Here is a 27,346-nt window from a genome sequence, read left to right as displayed (position 1 = left end):
GAGGAGTGACATGGCCAGGGGCACCTCACCTGGCAATGTCCTGTAGGAGAGAGCAGGGACACGCATCCCAGTGGCATGCAGCCTTCCAGAGGCAAGCGTTATCCCAGGAGGACACTTACAACTGCCTGGGTTTTTCCCCCCCTTGGCAAAATTGTTTCTCTGGGCAATAAGACCTCATCTGAATGAACGGTTAGTAGGGAATGAGATGGGGTTTGTGCTGTTCTGAGACAACATTAAGCAGGGAAAGACTGAAATTATCACATGCTGTCTGATAAAAATACTGTTCTCCAGAGCCCAACATGGAGCCGCCGGATGGCACTTTCTTTCCTCACAGCCTACATTTGGTAGCTGCTTCATTACTTCTCAGAAGAAGCCAGTGAGAGCTCAGCCATGCTCCTACCGAGCAGAAAGCCAGACCGCTTCCTGCGGCTGCTCCGCGGTGGGTCTGTGCTTGTTGCTGAAGCCAACGTGATTTATCCAGCTCTAAAAGACTCCTATTGTCCTACGAGTAGCCGTGCTCCAATTTAAAAGCAGAGGAGCTGTAGCGCTGCCATGCTGGCTTGCAGATGAAGCTGGGACGTCCAAGGTGGTTTCCCACGGCTGCCAGTCTTGAGCTGCCCTGACTTATATGATGTGCTCAGGGCAGTGTGTGCACGGCAGCGTCCCTGCCTGCTTGGGCAAGAGGTGGGGAAGCCCGAGGGGACGGTACGAACTCAGGTGGTGCCATGGGTGGCCATGAGATACCAGCCTGACAGGGTCCTCCAGCACGGACCGTGGCCTGGGTGCTCCAGCAAGGCTGCAAGGCGGCAGCGCCTGTTTTCAGAAGAACAAGCAAAACAGAAGACCCTTGCGTGTATCGTGGAAAAAGAAAACAGGTCATACTCCCACCCGGCGGAAAGGAGTGCGGCTGTGCTGATGTCAGGGCAATGCCCCCTCTTTGCACCAGTGCTGGATTTGGCCAAGTCTGCTCAGGAAGTGAAGAGGGGTCCAAAATGTAAATGTAAATAGATGCTTTAAAAAGCACTGGAATATATACAAGCTCCAGCAGGCATGCGGGGAGCAGCTGCTGTTTTTCTCCTTGGTCCGCTGCTGAATGTACACATGCACATTTTGTTGGTTGTAAATGTTTAGAGAAAATGGTTACAATTAGACTGTTTGAGGACCACTTTGTATCAGCTGGGCACTCTTAGGAGAACCATGGCGGTGATGAGCTGCACGCGTACAGCCCAGGCTATCAAAGTCTTTACCCCGAAACATGCTAGGCACAGCTCCTTTGCTCTTACATGCTGGTATTTCAGCATAGGTTACAAAGAGCAAACACAAAGCAAGCTGTTGAAATGATTGCTCTTACCTCTAGCAAGAATATCCTAAGCTACTTACAAATTCAGTGACTATCTCACAGAGCTGCATCAGGGGAAAAGTCTGCTGGCCCTGCTGGCAGCAACCTCAGCCCTTACACTGATGCATGGTTACTTTTTTCTTACCAGCTTTCACTTAGTAGTTGGAAGAAAGCAGAGGTGGGCTGAAAGCAAAATCTCTGGGTCCAAGCAGCCTTGGATGCTGTTGCAAAAACCCCTCTTCTCTTTCCTTCCTTTATGTTCTTCTATCCCATTCAAGAATTACCAGCCAGCTTAGGATAATGTAGCAATTTAAGCCAGTGAGATAGGGAGGAGGGAAGGAAAAGTCAATGGGCTGATCTCCGTAAAGGTAATGGAGAAAGGCAGGCACATCTGCAGCCCTGCCTTAGACTCCTGTCTCCCCCGCCGCTGTCTTGTGCCTCTCACTTAGACATCTAACACATCTGAAGCTAGATGAGCTCATCCCATCTGAGTTGAAGGTAGTTTGTAGATGTGCAGTTGAAGGTGTGAATTTGGGACAGTAGGAAAGGAAAGGAGAGAAGCAAGAGGAGACAGGGAAAAAAAGCCACTAGGAGCTGTTACAAAGCCTGGCTGAAAACCTGTGCAGCCCTCCCTGTGCCCTTGAGCAGCTCTTCGTCCTCCATGCAGAGGAGCAGAAGGCACTCCGTCCCTTTCGGCCAAGGCTCTCTGCAAAGAGCTTTGCTCATGCCTCAGCCTGGCCCAGGCTGGAGCTCTTCTCCAGCTGGGACAAAGTCAGGCAAGGCAGAAAACAAACACATCCTAATTGCAAGTGGCATCTCCTGCTGGGGGTGGTCTCCGGCCACAGAAGCGTGACATTGTCTGGGAGCCCCGCTGCATGGTGGGCAGCAGCGCAGAGGGGCAGCGTGTCCCTGCCTGTGGTTTTCATCCTGCTGCTGGGTAATAAGGGCTTAATGCGGGAAAGGACGCACTGGGCTGTGCAGCAATCAGCCAGGAGCTGGCTGCAATAGTCATCATTAAAGGTGCACAACTGGCTCCCAGAGAACAAAACCTCCGTCTCTGCCACCAGCCCTCCCAGTACAGTTTTGGTCCTGGGCCAGGGCACTGCAATTGTTGTTTTGACGGACGCTGATTCAAAACAAGCCCTCAGTCAGTAATGAGGCTTGTTCAAATTGCCTGGGACTCCGTTTGTTCTCCTCTCAATTAATGCTTTCAGAGGAAGAATGCAAATTATTTCCCAAACTGGGGGACGAGGAGGGGGTGGGGATGGAGATAGTGTTGAGAGAGGCTGACTGGTTCATCAGAGGGAAGGAGAAACCTCCAGCTCTTTGCATCCAACCCAGCTTGGCCTCTTGGGCAGTAAAACAGTTTAATGTCGACAAGTGAGTTCATAATTAATAACCTTTAACTGTGCGTCATTAATGAGGAAGGTTATGGCGAATTCTAACCCCACCATGCTACATTATAGTGGTGTTCATCAGGCATTAACTGCACGAGCCGAGTGCTGCTCCCTGGGTTGTAGCTCTCTTCCAGTCCCTGCATAGGCAAAGGGGGAGGCAGAAAAATGCCTCCGTGGGGACAATTAGGTGACATCTTATGGCACTGTGATGCCCTGGATGTGTCAGCAGAGAGGCTGACTAGTCCTAATGCAGAAGTGGGTCATGGGAGAAATTCTTCTGTGGTTAGACAGGGTCTGAAATATGCCAAAGTTGGGTTTCCCCTGCTGGTGTTCAGTCTGGAACAAACTGACATAAACCTGTGTGTTCCCTATGCAGATGGGTGCCCATGAGCCACCTCCTCCCACCCATGTCACCATTCACTTGGAGTTCCCTATGTACCACATCTGGGCCACAGCATACAGCTGTTTCTCGCTCCTTCCCTTTTCCTGGGGGTGAAATTTCTACCTGTTGTTTGCCCATAAGTTAGGCTCGTGCCAAGGGACACCGCACTGTGTGCTGGCCAAACTGATTTGTCATATGAGAAGACACCTAGAATTAGTTTTTTACCCCTTTTATTGGTGGTTTTGCTCTGATGAAACATGTCCCCTTGCTCCCAGTCCCCGTTTCCCTTCCTCCTGTCTGAGCCAAGAGACCCTGAGACCTCCGTGGGACCTAGGGCAGGAGGCTGGTTGCTCTGGCACAGCCAGAAGCACTTCTGAGCTTTTTCCATTAAAAAAAAAAAAAAAAAAAAAAAGGCATTTTTAGGCCAGCAGGATCTGAGTAGACAGTCTTAGGAATGCAGTTTGAATTTGGGTCCTCCACTTTTATTTGCCCTGGGCTGAGCGTGCAGGGCCCAAGGCAGGCAGGTGTGCTGTGGGGTACGTGGCTCGGATGACAGGACATGCAATCGGGAGCCAAGCAGCATTCAGTCCAGCAAACGGGGCCCAGAAAAGAAAGTGGTATCGAAAGGAAAGAATAAGGAACACTGTTTTGCTTTGGGGGCAAAAGATAAAGGAGTGTAAATGAATCTCAATCTGTTCAGTTCTTAAAACTGATCCTCTTTGAAGGAAAAATAAACAGTTCTGGATTTTTTTAAGTTTATGCTCAGTTCCTTATGTGCTCAGTTCACTCCTTCAGAAATGTTCTCTGCACTCTGTGCTTGATGGTCATTTTCTAATTGGGTGAATGCTTCTCCCTCACCCCCCAAAATGAAAGCTCAGTTCTCCTGGATAATTTAACTTCTTATAAAATATTGAGAATTAAGACCTAATGGAAAAAAACCTAAAATAAATATTTTATGGCTCTCAAAAGCTCCCAAACTCCAGCATGGAAAGCTGTTAGATACTGCTGTGTTTCTTAAAAAAAAAAAAAAAAAAGTTTACTGCTCGGAAAAACTCATAACTAATTTATTTATGCCCCCGGTGGCCAGGGGCAGCAGGCTGTGATGAGGGGAGGGGATTGGCGTTGGGCGGTTTTTAGGAGAAAAGCAGAAAGAATGAACTTTGCCCCCTTAAAAATATCAAATGCCGATTTGTCTTTATTGACACTTTGCTACACAAGCCACTTTTTAAAATCTAGATCCTGTGAAAGCCCAGCCCTTGTCAATAAGATGCTTGAAGTGGCTCAGGCTCCTTATAGGAGAAAGCCGAGCTCTGGGCACAGGCCAGCAGAGCTGCTGCTCACATGCGGCCAGGCACCACTGGAAAATCATGGAGTTACCTGCTGGTGACATCTACGTGTCCCTGCTGGGGACAGGGAGCGAAGGTCACAGCCATTGCCTTGGGCTCCCCAGGGAAATGCATGCATCTAGGTGCTGTGAATCCATCCACGTGCATTTGAACCAAAAGATTTAGGGATGTTTTCCTGCTTGAACTTGTTAGTGCTGCTGTTGGTTTTCCACTAGATTTTTAAAACTGCAGAAAAGCAGCTTTTGTGAAAAATCCTCTTCCTGCACCACTTCTTGGCTAACTCCAGCCCTGCCTTTCCCTGCTCCTCGCTACAGGCTGGGCAAGGGAGCGGGTCCAAGAGGTGATGGCGTCAGGGAGAGGTCAAGAAAAGTTTAAGAAGTGCTGTAATTAGGATTAGCCCATTTTTCTTTCTATCTAATCAATGAGGTGCTCTACATGGATGCATACGAACCCATTTCCTAGGAGGGAGACTGTAACTGTATGGGGAACGTGAGTTTTGATGGATCATCCTGCACGAGGGCGGCCTCTTCATTGGCCCCTAATAACATCCCCATGGTATGGCAGCTGACTGATAGATGGCAGCTAGGAAACCCCAGGAGAGGGAAAGTGAAGGATATTCCTATTATCTGCAGGCATGTTCAGCAGACAGGATTCCTTTTTTTTTTTAATTATTATTTTGAATCTCTATCCAGAGAGGGTTGGTTATAAAGGGGAAAACTGTTCGGCTCATTATCCTTTAATTATTGAAGTGAATGATTTGGGTAAAATGGAGGAAACTGAAAACACGGAGATTATATTCCAGTCCATTAGGCAAACTTAGATTTCCTAAAGCAGTATCTTTAAGGCTGGCAGGAATATTTTTTAATTTATTCTGTCATCCGCGAACAGAGAGAACTGTGTCATTACGGAAAGGACTTTTCAAAAGCTAGACATTTTATCCCCCTGTTTGCTCTTCTTAGCAATAATCTCTCCGTGCCTCCCACCCCTGAGCTGCTGGTTTCTGTTTTAGTTGGGCTTTTAGTTTAAAAAAAAAGATCAGTCTGGCATTTGAAAGGACTGCCTTACTGCCTGTTCCACTAGTAATCATACCTCACCTCTCCAGAGAAGTGAAATACTAAAAACCAAGCAGGATACAAGGAAAGAATAAGTTTCATTGTGGTCAGAAAATGTTCAATAAGAAATAATATCATGAGAAAAATATTTTCACTAAAAATAAAATGGTATTATGAAAATGCCCTGGATGAAGAATACGGATGCTCTGCAATCAGAAAGAGGGCTGTGACGTTAGGCATGCACCTCTTCCCGTAGCCCCATTTTTTTTTCTTGCTAAAATGGACCAGGATAGCTCTGGGATTGCCCTTTCCCTGCTGATTTGGGTTAGTGGGAGCCGGGCAGCTGCAGAGCCATGTCCCTTGCTGCTGGTGGCACCTCACAGCCCTTGCTGGGACCTCGCTGCTGCCAGGGCCAGAGCTAGGACCAGCATCCCCACACCTCCTCACTGCTGCCCACCTGGGAAACGCACTTGTCATAAACTTTATAATGAGGTTTTCAAAGAAGTTTTCCAGAGAAAGGGAAGAGTTTTGCAATTCCTCTGCCCGGCTGCAGAAACCCCGGTAATGCTGCCAGGTTTTATTTCCTGCAGTGCAAAGGCACCAGCCAGTCACTGATCTCCTAGAACAGCTCTTTTGCTGTCACAGAGTCACCTCCCGCACCTCTCCTCTGGACCAAACACCTCGACCTGCCTTGGCCGCTCTCTGCAGCTGGTCCTTCCTGCACTTTGCATTACTCTGCTGACCTCCAGCCTCTAACTTGTCTCTGTCTTTTTTGACAGTACTGGATTCAAAGTGGGACATGGTGTTTTGGACAAGACCTCAGATGTGCTAAGAAAGCAAAGAAATTATCTTCATACATCCGTGAATGAGATTTGACTGAGAATTGGCATTATATTACAATATTGGTCCATGTTTAGCTTGCGATCCGCTTTTACACCATACTGTTCTTCGGTCAATTAATTTTGATGTGGTACTTCCACATTTGTATTCTTCTTAAACGTACCATTTTACAGTTTTTACTGAGTGTTACACTGTTAGATTCCTAATCAGGTACTTGGCTTGTTAAGATAGTTTTTGCTCTGATAAGGTGTTTTCAACCAAGTGTATATCCAAATTACATCTTTCAGACAGTGATTTCCTCCAGACAGCACTGTCCTAAGTTATGAGAGCATCAATCCAAACACTGTCAAAAGCCTCCTCACTCAAAAGCCATCACATGTATCACTTGGCTCTTATTCCAAAGGAGGAAATTAAATAAATTTGACATGTCGACATACATTTAGGTAAAACTGAGGAGTATTTTTAGCATGGGAGAGTTGTCATTGGGCTGTTTTGGAGGTTTTTAGCACAGAGCGCCACTCTTTAAGTAGATCTACTCCACAAGACTCCAAAAATTGGGATAACTCAACAGTCTGTTGATACCCCAGTGAGTTTGTCTGATGAAGATAAGATCTAAATATGTCTTAAATAAAGAGATGAGTTCTCAGTTGGCTTCAGCGTCTGTCAGACTCAAACACCAAAAAGTTTTCAACAAACCTCTTCAGCTGCTCTCCCTCTATAGTTTACCTTGGTCCTTTCCATTTATCTCCAAAATCCAAACAGCTTGATACTTATCTCATGTGAAAGCTAACAGAGTTTACATTTTTTTTTCTGAGAGAGACTTAATTTCATCATGTTGCTGTTTTTCAGACACTCACTTTCCTAAGTGTCTTCAATAATAGAGTTGAATTATGGAGATAATATTACTATATTTGTTGTTATTGCAAAGTGTATATTGCTGATGTTTGGCCTTATTTCCCTTTCTTTCCTCTTTATCTGAAATGTCATATCCTTCTTATTTCTGTTCATTACATCTTACATCATTATTCTCAACTTGCACATGCATTTGTGAGGGTAGTTTTTTTCATGTGTAGCCTGAATCAAATTCAGTTTGAAGCAATTTGTTTTATGTCTTTGGAAACCCATGAAAGATTTCTGAAAGTCAGACTTGTTCCTTTTTAGCTGTATAACTGGCGGATCAAACATAATGATACTAAAAATAAAAACCTGTTCTTAACAACTCTGATGGGTGGTTGAAGATTGAAAACTTAAAAGCGTTGTCTCTCACTAATTACTTTCAATTAATGCGTTTGCCTTTTGCTGAAGACAACCAAGGTGCAAACGGCTCCTGGAGCTGACTCTACCATTGTGCCTGAGAAATTTCACTCTAAGAATAAACATTGTTTATTTGCAAAAACACAATGCAGTGTCCGTGGGATTTTGTTTCTATCAACAGTAAATCATGTGTTTCGATCTTAGCAAGTATTTTTACAAAGTAAATTCTTAAAAAAATATGATGGACCAGCTCCAAAAGTTGTGAAAGGACCCTTAGTTTCTCTTGTGCTAGCAAACCACCGTAAAAATATATACAGGGTTGAGACAAAGTTGACAATTTTTCCTAACAAGTAAAGAAAACACACTGCACTCAAATCCAGCAATAAGAAGTGCAGAAGTTTCATAAGGGGTTTGGATCTGATCCACAGCTGGTAAATTAAAATAAAATATTTTAAACCCACTTCTGCCCATAAGAAGGTACAAACTTTTAAGATCTATTTTTACATAGCTAAATTAGGATGATAATAGTTTCACAACTGTTTCCCATGAAGGGGAACTGACAGCAAGTCCCCTAAAATACCTGTTGAAGTGCTGCAAGCTCCAAATTTGGGTGCAAAAGACTGATGGAAGCATTTGACCTTCTTTTCAAAAGAAGTGGGGGAGGCTTCTTGTGAATCTTTCAAACAATGTCAGCCTGTCAATTTTCAGACTCTTTAATTTTTTCCAGCTGTAAATCAATCATCTTATTAACTCTTCTCTAATGTCTCCCACCAAGTTATCTGGGACTGGCAGCTTGACAAGCCTTTTTTGTGGAGCCATGAGAATAAAGTTCCTCTTGTGCATTGCCGTGATGTCATGGGCACTCACTCCTGGCTTTCACTGATCCTCTTTCACAAAAGCCTCCTTCTTTGCTCGTAGCAATTATTCAGCTATTAAAGCACATTACGTTAGGTTTCTTATTTTAAGAGTGATATCACTCCTTGCTTTAATGTCCAGCCGATGGAGCAATTTGCACTAACTTCCCTTGACACTGTGTTGGTGCTCGAGTCCCCAGGTTATGTTCCTGCCTGCATAAAGCTGCTATTCATGGGATCTACATGTGGAGAAGCCAGAGGGACTGTGACTGATTTAAACATGTAAGTATGCAATATTATGTACTCACTCCTATGAAACAACATTACCAGAGACACCATTGAGCCCTGCTTGACAAATTTTTAAACGTTTCTTCCGTGCCTCTTCATCTTGGCTTCTTAACAGGATGAAGGTTGTGAGCTTTTATGTGTGTGGGTACATGCCTGTGTGTGAATGTCTCCTCCCTGCTTCTGGCCCATCACCTATGCCAGACTGGACCAAGATATTGCTGCTCCAGATATGCAGCTCCTACCAGTCCTGCAAAACCAGGTGGCCAGGTTGGAGAGAAGAACATGCAAAGACAAGCTTGGCATTCCTAGCAGAGAGCTGCTACTGAAGAGATGCTCCAGAGAAAGTTTCACTTGGAGCCTGCAGCTCCTTATGGCCCAAAGCATGCATACACAATGCTTTGGTGATGCATCCCTTGCCTCTCCCCAGCCCATCACCATCCAAACTGCATTCAGGGATCGTCCTTCCAGAGGGAACCAGAAGAAAGTGAACCCTGGGCTTGTAGGGACACAGGAGCACACCTGGTGAGGGACCTGGCAAGGGCAGAGCCTGCTGGAGTCCGTCCATCTCCACGGAGCCATAGAAAACCACATGGCCTGGGCCCCAGTGCTCTGAAGACCAGCTGCTGGCATTGCCCCACCTTTGTCACACTCGCTTTTCCTCCTTCCCTGCAAACTCAATTTCCTCCTCCCATTTGACACTTTATTCACTGGCTTTCAACCTTCCACCCAAAACCCTCTTCCTTTCTCCCCTTCGCTACAGTGTGAACAGGGGTGGGGGGGTGACCGCAGCTGCTGGAGCCCTGGCTGGGTACCTAGGGGCTGTATGTGCGGGGCTCTGCTCAGGCTGGGCAGGCTCACCTCCTCCCAGTTCAAAACCAGAATGACTGTAGCCTCTGACTTCCACCCAGGAAATGCTGATTTCGGCTAACCCTTGTTTTCCATTTCTGTCCCCGGTTTGGGAGTAGCATAGGGAAAGGGCTGATGCAGGACATCTCCCTACCTATCCTAGTCTCTAGGTCCACTCCTGCTCCCCTGAGGGCCTTGTAGCAAGATGGCAAGTTAGGGCAACCCAAAACTGCTCTAGAGCATCATGGTGGGACTGACAACACAGAGGCAGCCACAGGGGCCAGCTGTCACCGAGCCAATTCTAAGCCTCTGCACATCCATGTGTACTCCCTCCCCCTGGCTGGAGGATGCTGACAGCAGCCGTATCCCAACAGGCAGCACCCAGCTCCTAACTGCCCATGGAGCCTGCCTGGCACCTATGGCCCTTTTTGGGGTGGGGGGGAAAGGGAGGTCTGACTGCTTTGCCTTGCTCACAGTGTACCCTCAGAGGGGCTGAAGGTGTTCAGCTCCAGCTCTGGTTTCCTCGCAGGTGGTCCAATCCTCAGGAGGCTCAGGTGTCTATACAAGACCTGCTATTTATAGGTCTGCTTAATTTCCCAGTTCCACTGCGTATTAACCACAGACCAAGCAAAATGTGCAGAAATCTGTTATTACTGCTATGTCTTGCATGCAAGGTGTGGAGCTCAGAGGCCACTAAAGGACTTTCAACTGACAAATGCCTATCTGGTGCAGCAAGCAGTGCTTCGGGTTTAAAGAGCCAGCTTAAAAACTGTTTTCATGACCTGATGCAAATGTCAAATGAATACAGATATGCTGATGGTTTGATTCTGAATTTATTGAGGCATAAGCAGGGAACAAGTACCTACCACGCAATGCAACTTTCCAGTCTCTCTCAAAATCCTGAGCTTGTGATCTGATCAGCCTAAATTCATATGACCAGCTGATCTGATCAGCTTGTGATCAGCCTAAATTCATCATTACTATCTTGTCTAGTCTTAATTAAGAGTTAGCAAGGTGTTATTACTGTTAACATCACTGTTCAAAGTGCAATTCACAATGTACATGTGTATGTCAAATAGAGGTGTCAGTGTTTGAAGACTACACTGAATTTTTAAGTCCCAGCAGGCTGAAAATAGCAGAAGCTGAAGAGAAACAAGCACTTTTTAAAAAGTGATTCATCCAGACCTAAAACATTTGGGGTGAATTGCTCTCTGGAGGTCCCTTTCCTCTTCACTGCCAACTGAGGGAAATTAAATGACCAACTGACTCCATTAGCCTCTGCTAAGCTGCACAGGCCAGTCTGGGTCCCAACAATGCAAAGAGTCAGTTTTATATAACCCTTTTTTTCCAGACCATCTTGGCATGCAGCAAGACAGTGGAGAGAGAGCCTGAAACTTAAGGGTTTCCCTCAAGTATGCAACTGAGAAGAAAATGCATTAGGTGCTATTAAACACTTGGATAATATACTGATGCATAGTGAGAAAAACAGCTCAGACTTCACAGGAAATAGAGCAGAAGCAGCAGAATGGATGATGAAGCCTGGAAAGGATTGAGTTGTGGTTACTTGTAAAAGAAGCTCAGAGAGGAAATCACAAAAAGGGAAAAGGTGTCGTGGGAGAAAGTGGCAAAGAAAAGCTTGACAAGCTGCAAGAACATGGGTTGGAAGGAGACCGATGGGACAAGGTGTTATGAAGCAGCTTTGGGGTAACAGGATTATAAAGCATAACCTGGATGTTGGAGCAATCACATGACAAGGGAAATCCAAGCAGAAGACTTTGGTCTGTGTTAGCTCCCAACAAGACAGTTAACACACTGTTCTCAAGTCTGAGGATCCACGAGTTACTCATTCCTTCTGGGGTGGGACATGAGGCAGCCATTTAGCAGCACATGATAATGGTGCAGAAAGGATCTAAGCAGGCTGCAAAGTGGAATAACACACTCAGCTATAACTATCTGGAGAGCATGGGCTCATGGCACGTAACTGCTGCCCTGTGTAGGCTGCCCTGATGGGAACAGTAATGACCACACATGGTCAGGAATTTGCAGTCGATCCCCAGAAATTAAGTTAAATGGAAGGAAGTGATGCATCAGTGTTAGTGACTTTGTCTCTGGCAAAAAAATTCCGAAGGACTTTGGGTTGTGGAGTCTTCTTAGAGGTTTCCATCTGCATCAGCATTATCCATGGTAGGATCACTTGTGTGTAACAGCTATGGGACTCTGGCTTCTGTCACCTCTGGGATAAACAGACCCTTTGCAACACACACTTTTTTAGTAATCGTGTGACTCACTTAATGAAGGCCCTGCAAATTCACATAAATTTTCATTGGAGAAGAGTCCCATCAAGGAAGAGAAGCCTCCTGCCAGACTGGTTCTAAAGCCTCTTGGCTCTGGGCAACAGCCAGCCCTGCCAGCTCCTTTCAGCTCAAAGCAAAAAGAGGAGGGGGAGAAAAACTTGCAATGGAAGAGGCTTTAGTGGCAAAAACGTGCTTCAGACGAACTTTTATAGGGTCCTTCTGGACGGCACTTGTTAAAATCTGACAATCACTTACAAAAAAGTCCTATCAAACTGGCAAAAGGGAAAAGCTAAATAAGGCAAAAAATTGCATGAGATGGGTTATATATCATCATCATCAAGGTTTAATGTAGTTCAGATATGCACGATAGTGAGGGAAGTTGTTCTGTGCTTTCACATTGGTGCAGGGTGGGCTGGAGTGAAATAACAACAGCCCCAGTGAGCCACCCTGGACATAAACTCCACGACTGCCATTGGAGGTGGCTGATGAGCCTGGCAGCTCAGCACTGCTTCACGTTGTCTGTTCCTACGTGCAAACCTCTGTAGGGAGATGAAGCTTTTTAGCCCCCCAAAAGAAGCTGGTTATCGTACCTGGCACCCACTGGGCCCACCCTGCCCAGCACAAGGACCGCAGCCCTGCAAGGTGGTCCAGCCAAAGGCAGATGAGGGGGCAAGAGTTACAAGGGATGGATGGAGCACTGAGTTACAAAACACTCCTTACGCCATGGCAAAATGACTTGACAACTACATCTGCTAGTCACTGAGCCCTAAACACCTCACTTAAAATTTCTTGGATTTGAGGGGGTTTGTTGGGTTTATGGCACATTAAAACCTGAGTGATCTCTCCCTCTCTGGGTACCCCTGTTGTTCCAAGGACATTATGGGTCAGTTCTGGACTTGAGAACTGGCAGCTACTTGTAGCCACTCCATGAATTTTTCTTTTATTAGCAGACGTTTTCTGCATTGTGCATCTCTGTTGACAGTCTCCAGCTCATGAGAAATGTGAACACTCATGTTTTCAACCTGATTTGGACTGGAAGCAAACTTAACACTAAAAGAGTCCCATGAAAAAGAAATCCTGCTTCTTGACCTACTGCGACAGCAGCAGCAGAGCTAATCCCTCAGAGTGGGGCATAGGCAGCTACTCCCATTTGCAAGTTTATATTCCAAAAGTGGTTGCAGTTGGATGGACAATGAAAGCCAAACAAAATAAATCTCTTGCAAAAGGAATATCTGATCCAGACACACTGTTAAGGCAGTCGGCAAATGAGATGCCCCAGCCATGGGATGCCCTGGGGACCAACAGGACTTTTTGCTCCTCATCAGTTGCCCATCAAAATGCCAAAAGCCAAGCAGAAAGCTGCACGCACCCAGACAGACTTCCAACAGAAGGACACATGGCAGAGTATCTACAGTACAGGAAGGTCTCATATACTGTATTAACGTAAGCACATACCTTTCCTTAGCATTGGCTGAGGCCTCTCTGTTGCACACTTTCTGATCTGGCAGCGTCAGCAGGTCTTAAAGCAGAAAGTCCACTATTTCTTAAACATCATGCATATATCAATTTATAATAATCAGTCTGACAAAGTCTTTACAGCACACACCTATGGCATATACGCTGCAAAGAGCAGAGTTGCTCTGTGTAGGCGTAATGGGAATTTCCCCATGATTTTTGAGGTCCAATAGCCTGGACTGCTGGATATCTAGGAGTCAGGTATACCACAGCCCACATTAGTATGGTAGTATATCATCACCAAAACTGGTAGTTCACTGGCCAACTTGTGAAAGTCAGCAAGTCTGCGTATTAAGCATGTTGATAACTAGAGGACATCAGGTTTTTGATTGGGACTTCAACACTTTTTGCCTGCTGTGATGTTCAGCAGTTCAGAAAATCTGGACCGCAATTTCCAAAGGTTTTTTAACTTGCTCTAACATACAGGAACACATCAAGCAGAGGGGTTCATGATAAGGCAAGTGATCGTCACTGGATGCCATGTAAGGTAAGTTTTTCCATCAGGTAAAAAGAAAAACCCCATGCATTTAAATGAAATAAAACAGTTACTCTTGAAGTTCTGAGAAATCCAGGTAGTAATTTACAGGGTGAATGAAGGTTTCTGCACAAACAATGTTTTCAGAGTATTGTTTGTCTTGGAGAAGACGCGCTCATAAATCTACGGCCTATGCCATTGCAAAAATTATCTCAGCTAATTTCAAGCCCAAACTAATTAATCAGCAGTTGTTGCCATGTTAATTAGCCAAAAGTGACCTCAGATATATTTGGCCTTTTCTGGCTACTTAGCCCTAATGGGAGAGTATGCACCTGAGGCAAAACCTAGGAATAAATAGATGTGAAGCCTGCTTCCAGCTGGGTAAATACAGCCCAGACTTCCCGGTTCCTATGCTTGTGAAATAAACTGTGCCCCAACCTTGCCTCTCTTTGCTTTCTGGCCTTGTGGAACATCTATGACTCTCCGGGCTTTAAATCGAGCCTTTGCAATGTGTTATTTATGCAGCGGTGGCCTTGGAAAACTTTACAGCTTGGTCTTGGCCCCTCGTAAGGTTATTGCTGCAGTATTTCCTGCTGGGAAAGCTTGTTCTGTTAGCAATAAACCGCGTGCCAGGCATGCACGACTGCAGCAAAGCGACCTTAGCAGAGGGAACGTGAAGGGTTGCACACCGAGCACCCACTGCCTGCAAAAAGCTCCTGTGCCCGATGCCAGCTACCTTCATGAGTCAGGTCCCTCCTCCACATAACCCTCTTTCTCCAGTGTCACTCCTTGCGCTACAACTAATACTAAGGATTCATGCCCTAATCACCAGCTTGTTCTCGAGACTAGAGTTGCAAGGTCAACTTTATCACAAGAAAAATGGGCCAAGTGCCTTCCCAGCTAAGGATTAGAGGTGGTGAAGAAGGGAAAGCCAATGCCATATCACCGTTTGAAAGATCATGTACACCTACACAGCCACTTCCTGTTGATTTTCCTAAATCAGATGATCTTTTTCAGACTGAAATTAAGGAATCTGGCTTTCCCCTTCAGAAAGCTTCTTCTAGATTAGGACATGAAGATGTATTACGTGAGCTAGCTTGAGCTAAATTGCTGGTTAAGACAAAGCACTTGAGAATACACAAAGCTAACCAGATCAAGAATATTATTCCTATAGATCTATTATTCTATATAGGTCGATAATCTATATAGGTCTATTGTTATAGATCCCTTTAATCAGTTTTGTGATTCTTAATGCGCCTAACTTTGCAATTCTCTGACAAGAAAAGAAACATGATTATCCTAATTTCACAGATGAAATGACTTGCCCAAGGTCTTGAGTGAGAAACCAGACCCTCGCTGTCAACATGAAATCAGCCTTTCCAGCTGCTATGTACATAGGAATATGGACCTCACTGCAACCCAGTATCATCACAAGCAGCTGGATCGAGCAGACTAACAAAATACAAATACAATCCCTCTTTTCTATCAGAGCCCATGATGAGACTCCTAAAGGCAGTGCAACCATCGCTGAATGGCTCCCTCTATCATAGGGATAAAGCTGGAGCACCTCCAGCCACTGATCCCATCTTGCTTTTGTGCAAGCAAGTTACTTAAGTTTTGGGTCTCAAGAAAGTCTCTGGTTTTGAAAGGTTTTTTTAATCTATTGGAATATTCTTCCTTCTGAAGAAGTTGCAATTCCAACTCTGAACTGTTTTAGCAAAACACCAGTTTTCCTATTTTCCCTCAGTCTCTCTGACTCCTACCAACTTGCTTTAAGAACCTTTTCAACGAAATCATCCCCAGCTGAAATTGCTTGTTGTTGCTCTTAAACAGCCATTAACATTTCAAAAAACTGTTTGAAAACCCCAAATCTCTCTTGAGTCACTTCCAAGGAACTTTCACGAATCATGGTTTGTATCATATCACACCATTCAGCAAGACATGGGCTGGAACAAAGATATTAATGGGCATGACCAATCTTTAAAATATCCAATTGAGGAATAACAGTTAAATATTGTGAAGGTTACAACTGGGGATGTAGGAAGCCATAGGTGAGTGTATGACTGCTACTTAAAGGCTGTTTTATTTTCTTCAGCTCTTTTGAGCCTGCAAAGAATGAAACATTCAGTGTGGGAAAGGGAATTATTTTCCAAAATTGAAGTCATGCATCTTAGAGTGGTCTTATCCCTGGAACATGACCTTATTATGCATAACAACTCAAAATAAGAACAAATGATGTTGGTCCCTCTTGGGATCACGTCAGAGCATGTTATGTTTTGAACTGAAGCTAGTTTGAAATCAGTCACTAAGGCATCTGTAGGAATTCTTTAAGGACTTCTTCAAATGTGGTGAATTTAAAAGCAACATTACTTTTAACTACTTCACTCTTCTAACTCGCTTCAGCTCATTATTTTGGCACCACGAGATGCAAAGGGAAGGCTTCTTGCATTTCACATATTCTTTCTAAATAAATGGAGATGCCCTGCTGCTTTTGGAAAGGATGATTATTTTGTTTATAAATTAAAAAAAAATGCTAGCTTAACTGCCTCTGAGACCCTATTTCCTCTAACTTTAATGGCAGAACTGGGGAAGGGGGAAAACGGCACCTTCCCCAAATTATCTCATCTGTCCCCTGTGCAGCGATGAGCCCACACGCACTGCACAAAGCTGCAAGTGATGTACTCAGGCTCAGACCTGGCATTTGGGGCAGGGGCTGTGGGAGACGAGCACCTGAAGAAACCCCACACTCCTGTCTGCAGTCTCCAGTATGTGACCAGAGCATCCCTGGGAGATTTCAAGAGCGAGTCAGGTCAGCTAACGTCGGTGGAGGATAACTCCCTCCTCTGCTCCCTCTCTTACCTTGCTCACATGTATTACACTTTGGTGCCTTTCACCGCAGGTTAGTAAAGATGCATTATAGATGAGCAGCTACTGGTTGGTGTTGTTAATGTGGGGTAGGGTTACCCAGGAGCAGCAGGTAGAGCCGAAAGCTAAAATTGATCCTAGCCTTTGTTATTTGACCACCTAATACAGAGTGCTCAAACTGTCCCATGATGGCTTTTTCTTTTGTTTTGGGTTGCCCTGGTGTATCCCCATAGACTCTGATACCCTTCCATCATCTTCACAGTAGTTTGGGGTATTTTTTTTACTGAGAAGTGCCACTGAATCTTTCCAAGCAATGGGTTAAGGTTGAAATTTAAATTCTAGGTCAACAGGGACCTGTTCATTTAATGGCAAGTTGTTGGCTCAATATTGATATATAGAGAGAAAGCAGAAAAAATAACCTGACAATGATGCTCAAATGAGGTCGCTAGGAGCAAATCTGGTCAGGCTCTGCTGCAAACTAAACATGAGCAATCACTTCAGTCTGAAATAGTGCTAAATACATAAAAGACATTTCAAGGTTATTTCTTTTTAAATTGGTGAGTTGAATTCAGCACTAGAGTAAAAGGGAGGTATGAATATTCGCTTTGGAGGCAAGGATTTTGGGGAGGAGATGGTTCTTTTGCCCTGGAGTTGGAAGCGCCTTCACTAAAAGGTTGTTTCCTCTGCTGAGGGGCACAAAAGTGCTGCTAAAACAAAATGAGGAGGAAAAACTCTCTCCAAGGGCATTATTGTAAAGGGAGGGGAAGGGTTTATGCACACAGCTTTTCCTAGCCCTGGTCATGATGACAAGATAAAGTTTGAAAACTTGTCCCCCCAAAACTACAACCCAAAAGGGAAATAAAAAGTAGCCAAAGATAGGGATGCATTTTCTACTATCTCGACATTTAGGAGATTGACACATAATTTTTGAACACTCTGAGCTGGCAATATTAATAAAGCTGCTTTCATTGTCAGCTTTTCAATGTCAAGTTCATTGAAGCAAGGACTGGAACTGAGCGATTCTCTTTCCCAAATGCATGCCCTAACCACTAGGCTGGAGAATCTGCCGTATGCTCGCTTTCTAGCTGAGTGAATACTGAAATAGCCCATGCAAGAGAAACGCCGCAGTAGGAGGGACTAAGGGGTCTCTCTCTCTCTCTCTCTCGTACGGTGATCAAGTAACTGTCCTACAGACTGGAACTCAAGTCCCCTAACATTTGGGCAACTAAGCATTAATTACTGATTTAATGTTGGGAAAAAGGCTGTAGCAGCAATAACTTCAATTACCATGGCACAAAAAGAAAAGGTTGCTTTTCAGGTTGCAGCAAAACACAATTTTCTGGGTTTTCACTTTGGGGAGGGGAAAAAAAAAAGCAAACAGGCAAACAAACAAATTACCACAGACTAATCACAGGCATAAAAAAATATCTCTTCCTCTCTCCAGATGGAAAATAGAGTATTTGCACAGCCCATTTTCAGAGTGTTACTTCCCTTTGAAAGGCCATCAGAGAACTAATGAAAAATACAAAGGCAAAAGCTATATCTGGTAGTATCCTGAAGATTTATTGCAATCTTTAGAGTCTGGAAAAGCAAAAATATGCTGTTCCTGGAGACTGACAGACTTCTCCACCTGCATCTCCCCCATGATTTCTGCAACTTCTTGTGGAAATGGAACAGTAGGAAGAATGGGGCAATAGGAAGGAGAAAAGCCCCTTTCCAAGTCTAGGTATCTGTATGTACCTGGGTGTGTTTTCCAAAGCCTCAAGTCAATGAATTGGGCACATTACCCATCAATATTAGTGAAAACATCCTGTGTGTTATATAAAGTTTACTTTAGCTCCTGCCCTGAGAATTGCTTTGAAAATAAAGCTGAATTGGGTGTAAAATCCATCGCATCGATAGCAATCTTGACTTTAGTTTCTGGACCTGGTCCTTAAAACTGTAGGAACTGAGCAGAAACCCAAACCCCAACTGTAGGACTCCTGTACCCTCAGCTTCTATGAGAGGGAAGGGAATCACTGGGCATAGTGGTGGGAAGCCATCTGCTCAGCATTCATCCCCCTGTGAGTGCATTCAAGTTTTGAGGTTTTAATGTGAACATGGCTCAAAGAAGCAGCCCTGCCAACCCCAAACAAGGGTTTTGATCTTTTCCTTGTCAGATTCTGTTTGAGATCCTCCCTGTCAATGCCACAAAGAAAAATAACAAAGGTGAACAGCATAGGTGACATCTGAAATTACCCAGTTTAATGTATCTCCCCAACTCTTTCAAGCTCTGGAGAACCAACCCAGACACTGAGCTCTAAAATGGTTTCTGTGCAGCAGACATCATGCTACAATCTCATATTCCCTTCTCTGAAATACATAAACCATATGTTCACCCTTAGCACAAAGGTGACTTTAATCCGTGGCGCACATGTACAGGCGCACAAAGCGGCTCACTGTTTTTGTGCGCTATCTGGAGGGAGGCACGCATGTGCCAAACACATCAATCCTCCCAGACGCGAGTGTTCGCGGAAACACTCAGTGACACAGGCAGTTAACTATTTAGTGCATACCACTGCAAATGTCTGTAGGACTGAAGGGCTACACATGTGCCCTGGTGTCTGTGTTTGCAGCATATTCCTTTGGCACCCCTTGTTGCAGGTGCACTGCTCAGGGTTTCATCCCAGTACAGGATGGGTAGTGTCCTCTTTATTTATGTATTAAAACTTGCATCTCCTCTTGTTCCCACTTTTCAACTCATCATCCAATTGCCCCAACCAGACAGGTGGCAAACATCCCCACTTGTAGTCCCACAGCCCTGAGCTGATGCTTAGCCCCAGGTTGACTTTCTCAACAAATCTGTGCCAGGCAGCGTGCACCAAAAGGGTGTCAGGTCATTCTGCATCTGAGAGCCAGGGTATGACTGATCCAGGCTTGTGTAGCCCAGAGGAACCCTGCCTCATAGTAATTGCCATCTTTGGGCTATTTTAAGCCAATGCAACTGCTGCCCATCCCATATTATGCTGCAAAGTGAGCATGAATGATGACAGTTGATTATGTCAAGCTGTGTGGCGCTGTACGCAGGAGAGCGGCCTCAGCTGCGTCCCTTCCTGCCCCCTCTGCAAGATGAAATATTCCATTTTCATCCCTCTTAATTGAAGTGGGTAGCACACTTAGAAGGGGAAGCAAGAGGTTATGCTCAGCAAACAACGGTCCACTCCATTGAAAGAAAATGCTCCTAGGAAACCCGGAGCAGGAGAGTCAAGTGTTTTCATTTATCCTCTGCTGCCTTTTATCCAGACTTGATTCCGCTTCCACAAGACAAATCACATCCCTTTCTCTCACTTCTCTTTCTTGCTTACACCCACCCGTTGCAGAGACCAAATCTTGCCCAGAGCATACGCCTTGATGTAGTAAACCAGTCGCCTGGCAAATGCTTCCTGAAGTTGTCCCAGCAAGGCAGGAGCTTGTAGCAAACAACAAGTCTGACAGGTAGCTGACCATAGTTTAATGAGGTTTCTGTGTACAAAGAAGGAATTACTGAATATGCAAAGCCTTATGGTAAAAGCATGCCTATTCAAGAGTCACTTTTGAAGTGAGAGCAGTGTACTGCTTTCCTTCTTACCTGCGGGTGCTTAATAACGACTTTGGGTTATGAGATGAGAAAGAATTTTTAACTTCGAAGCTGCTCTTCCCCAGTGTTGCAATTCTCTTGCGCAAGCTGGCAGGATTGCTTTTCAACAGCTTCTTCAGCCATGTATCAGGATCATCTTTCATTTAAACAAAATAATAGGTTTCTAGCCAGGTTGAACAAAAAAGCCAAGCTGAACAGGCTCAAAAGACAAGAGGCAAATGGAAATCTTGTGTTATCAGCTTCCCAAAAATAACATGATTTTTAAGATGGTTCTTTTCCCCTGGCTCACAGTTCTCAGTCACTTGAATTGGCAACACCGCTCTGTTATTGAGTCCATTTATTTACTGTCTGCACTCACTGAAAGTAGAAAAACCCAAGCTGGCTGGTTTCACTTGTCATTTATGGGCAGATGTAAGTGGAGTGGAAGTGATGTTTGGGTCTGTCACTAACTCTTTCCAGAAGGATGAACTTCACTGACCTCCAACCAGCTTCTGCAGAAACCAGTGGCAAAGCCCTGGTGGGACTAGCTCATCCTCACACCACCCAGGTTTCTCCATAGCCCTTGGATCCTGTCTCCACCATCCACACCACAGCTGCTGGGGACCTGGTGGCTCTTCCCTGGGAGCTGCTGGGGCAGCGAGGCTGGAGCTCATGGGCAAAGCAGCTGCCCACACCAAACTTTTGCTTCCATCTCATGCAGCCCTATGGAAGAGGGGAACACGCAAAGTACCAAAACCTGGAGTGCATCTGCCATGAACCGAGGGTCTTTGGGAGCGATTCCCATGGCTTGTGTAATTTATTGTGACTATCATCACAATCAGGATAACTTATTTGTCCTTCAAAGCACATTTTCTACATGTCAGGTGCTGGGCACAAAGAGCACAAACCAGAAAATAATAGACAATTGAAAACCTGTTAAACCTCAAGTTTAAAGTCTGAGAGGAGGCTCTGGGGATGTCCTTTTTCAACTGCATTGGAAGGACCCAGATCCCCAACTCCCCAGCCAGAGCACAGAAGGTGCCAGAAGGCTTTGGAGAAGCCATTTGTCATTCTAGGAGGCAGCAGGGACCACACAGTTTGGCAGCATCCAGCAGCCTTGCCAAAACTCCCCATCCCAGCCTTTGTGGCAACAGCACCTTTCCTTGGACACAAGGTCACTGTAGCACCAACTGGAGCAAAGATGCAAAAAGACATTAAAAAATGGGAACAATACAGCAAGTGAACTTAGACCATCACAAAGCAGAAAGCAGATACAAAATTCATTGAATTTTGCACCATTTCACACAACAGACTGTTCAATGGCAGATGTCAAGAGTATTTATGTTGTGGGAACATTTCCAGATACTTCCTGGGGTCTTGGTAAGATCTCTGTGATTTGCCTGAGAGAAACTGTTGCTGCCAGGTTAGAAATGAGAGTTTTCATATTTACAGCTCTAGTTTCCATCTTCTACAAACCATCCCGTGCTGGCAGAGGAAGATACTCAAAATCCTGCTCTGCCACAAACATCCTTCATTGCTTTTCACCCTCTGCTCCCCGCTGTACCAAAGGAAAAGCAATCTTTGCTTTTACCCATCAGCTATGGGCTCTTTGCAGCAATGCAAATTTGCTCCTGTGCCCACACAGCACCTGCAATAGGTTGGTGCATGTGTTACCAAACAGCCCTCTACTCTCGGACAACCGGTTTGGTATTTTAAAGGCAAAACATTTCTTCTTTTAAAAAAATGGTATTACAATTGACTGAAACTAATAGCAAACTCGCATTAAATTAATTAGGTCATTTGGCAACAAAATCAGGGGAAAAAATGAAACATCAAAACACTTTTTCCTTGATATTTTCAAGTAAAAAATTTCTGACTTTTCATTTGGAAACAAAGCTTTGTTTCAAAAGATAACCATATTTAATAATTAAAAAGGGGGAAACAAACACAAACAAGCACTGCATTCTGAGACAAATGAAATGTTTTCATGACCCAAAAAAACCCCTAAAAATATATATATATATACAGTTTTCTTGTGGGAAGCAAATTAATTTAAGATAAACTCAGAATGACTCTTATCCTGGGAAGAGAGTTATCCCGTGAAATGAAAAGTCATCTGTTTGCACAGTCCCTGGCTCCAATATTTGTTATAAGTGGGGTTGCTTCTGCTAGTAAAGTTTTGATAAGCTACAAATTGGTAGAAAGCAAATAAACAAGGCAGAGATGGACTCAGCTGACACACACCCATACGAGAAGCCAACCAGAACCTCATCAAACGCCAGATGGAGGAAGGAGAGGTGGTGTCGGGACGGTGGCACAGGGGCTCAAATCAAATTGTTCACGGGAAGAAGCAGCCAGCAAGAGAAGACCTTCAGTGCCAACGTTCATCAGATCGAAACTCCCTTTTTTTGGCTGGCTGCTGCTCCTCCTGAGGCTGGAGCAGGAGCTAAATCCAGTGGGAAACCTTCTTCTGCCACCTCCCCCAGTACTACTGGCAGAGCCCTTACCTTTGTGTCAAATTAGGGATGGGGTCGAGGAGCTCGGGAGTGATTGATACTGCTTGCTGGAAGACCAGACTTCCAGGTCATCTTGCCTACCTTGGGGCTGGCAGTTCATTATTATGCTAACAGTATGAAAGCCCCAAATCTCACTCTTTCAAACTGTAATCCTTTATTACCCCCTGTCAAAAATACCCTGGGCCAGTTTCAGTTCCTCCCACCTGCTCCCTATTTCCAGCTTTGCCTGGAAAACACTGGGCAAAACCCAGCCCGAGGTACGAGTCCCATCCTTTTGTCTGTGCTGGGGCAAACTGGGTGTTCCTGGTGGCATCAGCACCAGGTGCGCTCTTTAGTTATAGGAGGTGCTAACTGATATCCAAACCTATGATATTTTTATGTGTATACAAAGTGCTCCCCGCCCCACACACACCATCTAGGGATTTTATCCCCCCTCAGGCTCAGAAAACTGATGAGGGTGCAGTGAATGGGGGGGACGTCTCCTGGGGCCAATTAGCAGAGATTTGGGCAGCATCCAGACACTGCCAGGGGATCACTGAAAAGGCTCTGCCTTGAATTTACAGCCTGATCTCCTCAATGCGCTGTTCACTTACAAACAGGCACACACACAGCGGACGCAGGGGGACTTTGATCCAAAATAGATTTTTGTTTATCCAGACGGCAGAGCTCAGGCACCAGTGGTGGCAACTTGCATGTGTGTTTGCATCCAAATATATTTCAAGCGGTAAAAGCGGCCCCAGCGTCGCGGCTGGAATGCAAACGAAGCGCCGAGGCTGCCTTCGGGACAAAGATGGGGTGCTGCCGATGCCTGCTGCGATACCCTTGTCGCCTGGAAAGCCGTCTGCCAGGGGTGTCACCAACTGCGTTATCGCCTTGCTGGGATGCATTTTGCATTTCTTTGCCTAATGCAAACAAAAGCAGGAAGAGATGAACATTAAACATCTCTCTCCCCGTGATGACGGCTCTGCAGCAGGTAGGAGGGTGAAGGGAGGCGTGCCAGGGGCTTTGCTGGAGCTCCGGATTGCTGCAAGGGCACAATGATGGAGAGTAATTGGGTACCTGCCCTCTCCTCTGGAAAGAAGGGGATGATCTTACATGAAATCCGGTTGATTGTAAAGAACAAGTTGGAAGTGCTGGAAGACTGCCTCCGGTAAAAGCTGATGATGCCCCATGTGCTGCACAAAACTTCTCTGGAAAACTAGATAATTTTTTTCCCCTTTGTTTTTCCACTCACAGTGATGCCCAGGTGCTTCTTATAACTCCAGAGCAGAAAATATTTTTCTACAGAAGCGTGATGTTTTAAAGGTGATGATATGTTTTCATGAAGCCAGGAGGGAAACATTTCAGCCACAACTAAGTATTTGCTGTCTAGACACATATTTGACCAAAAAAGGGACACTTTTTTAACACGACCCTTACCACAGCTTACAGAGTATTGAGCACAACTATTCAAAGACCCTTTTAAGCATCACGTCCCAAAAGCCTTTCCGCCCACAGCAAACTTCAGCACACAGTATACAAACTTCAGGGACATCCCCAAATCCTGCCATCACCCCAGGCACTCCCCCCCCCCCCCGCCCCCATCCTGCCGACCCAGCATGAATTAACTTCAGTCTTTGTATCCAGCCTTTAACAGAAACATTCCCAACTTCAGCCAGCTTCAAACCCAGTCAGACAGAAGGAATATCTGAGTTTCCATGCCATGACCAGTGAAAACACAGTGTACACGAGAGGAAAGCACTTCCCAGGGAGCAGGCAAAAAGCAACAATTTGCAGCAATTGCATCAGCCTGAAGTGCAATCTGTTGTGCAAGAAACCTATGGGAAACATCCACTTCAGTTCTTCAGAGGCATCCCTGCTGCCGTACACCTTGTCCTTTTGATTTATGCTTGCATGGGTTTCACAGGATGTGGCAGTACTTCATCAGCTGGAGGACCCTGCACAAATAGCTCAACCTTACAGAAGTAAACGTGTCAGCCAGTGACAAGCATTTCTTTCATTAAAGATGAAGCGACTGATGTGGTTCCAATTGTCCTGCTCTGGGTGGAGGAGGCACTAATCCCATTATCAGTCGTCGGCAAGAAACTGGATCACTAGTCTGAACGTGGGCCCAGGTAACACAGGAGCTGTCAGGTCGCAGACAGGCACATCAGGAGCAGAGGTTTAAAGCTGCCAGACAGGTCTGAGGTTTCCTTGTCAGACCAATCTAACCTGGTCATGGCCACAGGACACGGCTGCTTATTGCAGAGGTCCTGAAGCGCGGTTATGCTTCAGTTGTGTTTACACTGACCCCAGGTTTCAACTGCAGAAGCCATCCCTCTGAGGATGGGATGACTTCTCTGAAAATTACTGGAAATATGGAGTTAAACATCGCCTCTAAAGAAGTGTGTCAGTCAAGTTTAACAGCAGAACACCACAAACTTCAACTCCGAGATACTGAGAAACTGCTGCAACCATATGCGTACAGTACCCCTGAAGACACTAAATTGTGATGTGCTGAACTATACTGTGCATTTGCCAATCTTTTTTCATTACGTGCACCGCAGGCAGGGCCATGTTGCCCCACAGACCACTCTTGGTGACCGCACAATGATGTGAGCATTCACATTTTGGTGGGTGCAATTCCTACTGCTCACACCCAACACCGAGCAGCTCCTTTGTCCCCTGCTTCACTCCACGGCACAGCCAGGCACCCTCACCAGCGGCAGGAGGCTGGGGCAGAAACAGGCTGCCCTGGTCATCCTGGTATTGATATGACAAGCACTTTATGCAAGGGTAAAAAAAAAATAAATATTATTTTCTGTACCCTGACCAGAAATCAACTCCAAATCCTCCATTCCTGGCCAATTCAACACAAAACACATCTTTAACCTAGTCAAGAAGCATTCAGAAACACATTAATCTGCATTGCCTGATCAGGACTGGAAATGTCCTTGTCCCCAAGCCTTGGCCAGGCTCCCCATGATGACCCCCTCTCCCGCTCATCTCGGGGAGCAAACGATAGGAAATAGGTCTGGCATGAGACGCTGCTGTGCTTTGGACAAACAAATACATTTTCAGTGTTCAGAACCAGCTTTGTATTTTAGGTATTATGGAAAATTTTTAGCAAAAAAAGAAGTTTAAATATTAGAATTTTCCATCTCTTGGAAACCTACACTTTTCTTCAGCTTTTCCATAAAAGAGTTATTAAAGCACAGAGTTACTGAATCTCTCGGTTTGCTTTCTCCAGCTACCACTAATTTTCCCCACACAGCCCCTTCTCCCTTCCCTTGCCATCCAGACAGGCTCTGGCTCCCTGGGAATGAGGCATCCCAATCAGAACAGCAGAAAATGCAATTTCTGATGACTTAAGGATGGAAACATCAGATCAGGTACGTGCAAGAGAAACCAAATGAAATGTTAAATTTTAGTACAAAATAAAAGTGTATGTTCCATTTATTCCTGTTGCCAAATTCTGCAGATATTTTCTCCATTGCTAGACCTTCTCACAAGTAATCACAGGAGTGGGTTTTGCTTCCTTCTGAAGGTTACACAGCTCACGCTAGATGAACGGAAAGGGTGACCATGTACTGTGCCTTTGAATTTCTGCTGTTGGTTATGCCTGGTTAGGAATAATTACACTTCGGTAATGGTTATTACTCACAAGTTCCTGACCTGCTCCCCCAACTGCAACTCCACCTTCCTGGGTTTGCTTGTCTGGGAATTGCTCTGCAGTTGGGTTTATAACCTTGACAGACGATCTCCGCTGCAGAATTGTCCCAGTGCTAGTGTTACTGCTACCAAACTTAACATAAAAGCTATCAGGAACGCAGAGAATAAAGTGAGTGTTGCTGTGGGATGTGAAGGTGCCAAGTCTTTCCTCCTGCCTCAACAGCAGTAGTTTCATGGCCCCAAAATAAGAAGTCCTCTCTAGGATGGGGATGCTTGGGTGGCTCTTAGAGCAGAGGACATGCAGAGCTGGGACAGAGCAATAACCAGGTCTCTGTGCTATTACAGAACCAGGTTAAGAGATGAGGTAATGCCATCACTAGGCTTTCATTAAATGTCCTCAAACCAGCAATAACTCAGTGTGGGTTATTGGGAGATGCACTGAAAGGGGATGGTAAATCCTGGACAATGATATAGGAGAGCAGCCCAGCAAGGGAAACAGTCTTAGGCATCAGAAGGACATGTGAAAACACCTCCAGGATGACTGAAAAAGCTTGTTTGGCCCAGTTACTTCTCCCTGTAACAGAGCTCCTAGCTGGCTCAAGCTGCTGGAAGTTGTTCACTCTGGCTCCTTCAGCATCTCTCCAGCCCTTGGGATACAAGAGATTTGAGCTTCTACAGACTGATTAAATAGACATCATTAGCATTTGTCATTGGTACAGTTCAGATCATGGTATTAGAGACCACACATGGAGCAGAGGCAACAGTCCAAACACTAAGCTAATGGAGAACTAAGGAGAACTATGGGTTACTCCAATAAATAGCACAAAACTGGAAAAA

The sequence above is a fragment of the Accipiter gentilis genome, chromosome 10, assembly GCF_929443795.1.
Source record: "Accipiter gentilis chromosome 10, bAccGen1.1, whole genome shotgun sequence".
NCBI lineage: Eukaryota > Metazoa > Chordata > Aves > Accipitriformes > Accipitridae > Astur > Astur gentilis.
The sequence above is the reverse complement of the archived record's forward strand: the minus strand, read 5'-3'. Positions refer to the sequence as shown.